Below are 4314 nucleotides of genomic sequence, written 5' to 3'. Positions count from 1 at the left end.
GCAGCTCCTCGCCATTTTCTTAGCACCACTGAGTGTTTTTTTGTTTCTATTTCTCCATCACTGATAATTGAACAGGGATTACTGTCTGGTACCCAAACCTTCTACTGCCTAACGATTGTTCTTCTTACAGTCTACTAACCCCATCTTATTTCTGTGACATGCCAGTCTATCACTGCCACATCACACTTCTTTAATTCATTCTGTATTAATGATGGCTGGCACACTGGTCAGTACTGCTACCTCATGAGTCTGCAGCTTCAGTTTACTTGGCAGTCCTCTTGGTGTCTCTGTGAGTCTGAATGTCATTGATTGACGGTTCTACATTTGTCACCATGTGTGCCACATGTCCCTTTGGCACGTATCTGGTTCCATAGAAAAGCTCAGGAAACAGATGGATGGACCCCCATTAACATAAACAGAATATGCCTACAGTCCAAATTATTGCTAATTTTGGAGTTTTTTTAACTGTATTATGTTAATAAAAATGACACATATTTTTGAATTTTTCTGATCTAGTTTCTGAGGACTTAGTGTCAGGTGCTGAACACCATTTCAGCCCAATAAAAATGCAAAACACAAGATGAGAAGAAAAAGATTTATTAAAATATTATTAATCATGAAATTTTCCCAAACTCATCATTTAATACTGCAGAAAAGGAAAAATCGAGTTAATTTATGTCATCACGAGGGTGAGCTTAGTCACATCACTACTAAATGTGAGGGACTTCACCCATTTATTCTTGATTGTATTGATTGTTTGTAAAAAGAGAAAATGTGAAGGGTCTTCCAGAAAGCAGTTGGACAAACTCTTCTAGCTGTCAAAGACAATTATAAGGCATAAAAAAAGAAATCAGAAAACCATCAGAGCCCAACATGCCAACACTCTCTTGAATCGAGGCTCCAGTCTCAGATGGCTCTGCAAGTTGGAAGATTAAGTTGGGAGATTTGGAAAGTTTGTGCTTCATTCACACCGTTAATTATAGCTGTTGGCTCAGCCAGTGCTGTTCAGCTCCTGAAGGCTCCACAAACCAGAAGAGACGAGATGTTCCACACAACATCTGAGAATGATTAACCATCGTGTTACAGTGAAGTAGTTCTTAATGGTCAGAAGTATGTTGAAGTAAGGTCCATCCAGAGCACGTTTTAAATTTCTCAGTTTGTCACACTTTCTAGATTTTGTGACATTAAAGGAAGCAAAGCAGGACATGAACATTAGCACCATGTGTGCCGTAGGCCTCAAAGGGATCCCAGAGAGTTTGCAGTTTACTCTTCGGTCCAGGATGCAGAAAAGGAGCTTTTATCAAATTCACCCTGAAGAACTGTGTTTATCTAGGAGAAATCAGGACAAACATTTATTTAACATTATAAATATATTTTAGATTAAAAGAATAGAGGAATATGTTTGATTATAATTAAAAATGGTAGTATGCGATTTAATACCAATTGGAGAAGAACAAACAAAAATACTTTTAGGTCAATCGTATGCCCAGCAACCACAACAGGACAAAGCCGATGACTGCTCACAAAATGTTTAAAACATCACAAGAAAACACAAACCTTCTGAAGAATCAGATTTTTCTTTTGTGCATCCAATCCATCCAAGCTGAGAATTGAAAGTCGATATCTCAAAGACACACCAGCTGCAAACGCAAAAGGGTGAAGTGGGCATTAGAGCTTAAAGTGAACCATTTCTAGTTTCAAACCTGAGGGACACATAAAAATACAACAACACTCAGCGCCCTTTCCTGCTTACTCTCATAACCTTAAAATATGCCCTGATGGAGCAGCTGACATCACAATATGCCACCCTCTGTTGTCATGGAGGGGCACCACAGACAGAAAGTACTCAAAAGAGGAGAGCTTAACGATGAAGAGAAAGCAAACTCCAGTTCATCAAGACAATCGACGTCACCCAGCATTGTCAGATACAAAGTAGGGACTGTCATGGAAGGGACACACACACACACACACACACACACACACACACGTCATCTCATCATCGTCCATTTAGGTTACGTTGTGTGGAATAGTCTGATGTGGAAGCTCTGTGTGTGTTGGCTTATCGCTCTTTCTGTTTTCTGTCGTCTGCAGGATCCCACAGAAATGACTAACAACAGCAGTTGTGAGCTTCTGAACAAGGATGAAGAACTGCAGGTGTTGGAGGAGCAGATAATAAAGCTTTGCACTCGCTACAGGCACCAGAAAGCCCTGAAGCTACAATGCAATATAACAGGGCATTCTGAGACATCTTTCCCTTCCAACACTTGTCTGCTGCTGTTGTCCACACCCTGGCAGCACTTTAAGCAGGTGAGTGTCTGTTTCACCCCTGCGCCCACTAAGCATGAAGTCTGGAAGCAGCAGTGAAAAAGAGGACATCCATCTTAAACACCCAGAGAAGCACTGATATTACACTTGAGCAACTCTTATGAAGCTCTAAACTCTGCACCAGCTGCCCGCCAAGTGCTGTTGTCATTTTGAGGGACTTGATCATATAGAACCTTGACGGTGCACCTTCTAGCTGGAAGACTTTTGTGTCCTGCTTTACTGGGGCGCATGTCCAGGGCATCTTTCTGTCCTCACGAAGTAAAAAGATGTCAGTTCTGTGGCTTTCTATGTGGGAACAAAGGACATTCAAGTCGCCAGTCAGAAGTGCTGAAAGAAGACTTGCTATTGAACAGGAGACCTGGGGGTCAGGTGCATGGATTGTCATCTCCAGACCACCACCTCTGCTGCGAGGCTCACATGACACCTACAGTTGTGTTTTTTTCCCCTCAATGCTTGGTTGAAGACGTTGAGCATGGCCTTGCCTTCATTGAGAATTTCGATTTGTTCAGCGAACAACAGCGGCCTTTCAGAAGAGAAGGACTACAATCGAACATGCAAGGCACCTTGGTCCAATATAGCTAAGGTAATTAATCAGCTTTGAATATTTAACAGCAATCTTAGTACGTTGGCTGCTACACTACCACATCACACTGTTTTCAAATATCCTTAGCAAATATCCATCCATCCATTATCCAACCCACTATATCCTAACTACAGGGTCATGGGGGTCTGCTGGAGCCAATCCCAGCCAACACTTGGGCACAAGGCAGGAAACAAACCCCGGGCAGGGTGCCAGCCTACCTCAGTCCTTAGCAAAAACCTGGATAAAAACTAAACCAACACTTTATGAATGCAGTAGGCTTCTGTTACTGGACTGCATGCAGCACACTGCTTTCTGACTGGCTGTGCCATTGAGCTCTGCTAATTACCACCACAAATACTTGTTGCCTCACATCTCCCATGAACCTAAATGTACCCCTCAGCACATGCAGGATTAGATGTACAGTATGGGCCTATAATGGCTGTCCAGTTCTTGTCACTTGATGGTACGGTCTGCACTGTCCAACTTCTCCCTCAATGGCTGACCCTTGATAACCAAAGCGTGTGTGTGCCCGATGACACTGATATCTTAGTGAAATAGCACAATACTTTTGTTAAATTATGCAATGGATGTTTATTTTTTTTGGTTAGAGGTGATAATAAACTTCCATACAATCCTCAGTAAAGTAAAGTAAACTTGGCACATTAACTGTATGGGTAATCAGGAAAAGTTCCTTGGGGCACCAACATTAAAAACTGAAAGAAGGCTCAGGCTTCTTAGAGACCTCGATGGCTGCGTCTGCTTATCTGCAGTTGCCAGTGCGATCACCAAAAAAAAAGTGAAATTCCCTCAACATGTGATGGCAGAAAATGAAATCTTCAGGCGTCACTTTAGTGCTGGGGATCTCAGCCTCCTCATCTGATCAGCTCCTGGATGTTGCTGACCCGCCATTTGCTCTGCACACTTGTGTTTAGCAGATGTCTGTCACCTTATTTTCCATAATCTTGTCATGTGTGCCTGTCAAGCATTTAACGATTCCTCAGGAGAATTTTGCATACAACACAGATATCAAATGTTGTGGGTACAAACAATTTCAAATCCCATCCGATTGTAAGTGAACCGTTTGCAAGTTATCATCCCATGCCGTCCAGTCTCCCTGTGCTCCGCTCTTGTTTGCTCTTCTATTTTATCCGTTGTTTTTATTATTCCCCATCCAAGTCTATGAATGACCCTTCACATTCTTCCAAATGTTATCTGCAGTTGAGTCGGTAAGTCCAGTGACGTTTTCTTGACTCATTTAGTGCTTGTTAATTAGGAAATAAAAAGGTGACGAGCAAAGTGACATTTACGGGGCTCGTGTCACAGACAGTGATCTGCATACACTTCACTCCTGTCCTCGAGGCAGCATCTGTAAGCTCTTTAACATGATTGTTATTTATAAAAATAAA

At 42.1% G+C, this 4314-nt stretch overlaps 1 long non-coding RNA gene across 1 annotated transcript; it reads right to left on the bottom strand.

Moving 5' to 3' along the window:
* Positions 1-581: 581 nt before the first annotated feature.
* On the bottom strand, positions 582-1644 carry LOC120517564. The gene is made up of 2 exons (XR_005631057.1): positions 1558-1644; positions 582-1329 (listed from the first exon to the last, which is right to left on the bottom strand). It is a non-coding gene; the product is annotated as an uncharacterized LOC120517564 (long non-coding RNA).
* Between the last annotated feature and the right edge of the window lie 2670 nt (positions 1645-4314).

Source organism: Polypterus senegalus, chromosome 1, assembly GCF_016835505.1.
Source record: "Polypterus senegalus isolate Bchr_013 chromosome 1, ASM1683550v1, whole genome shotgun sequence".
NCBI lineage: Eukaryota > Metazoa > Chordata > Cladistia > Polypteriformes > Polypteridae > Polypterus > Polypterus senegalus.
This window is presented reverse-complemented; position numbering and strand designations above follow the sequence as displayed.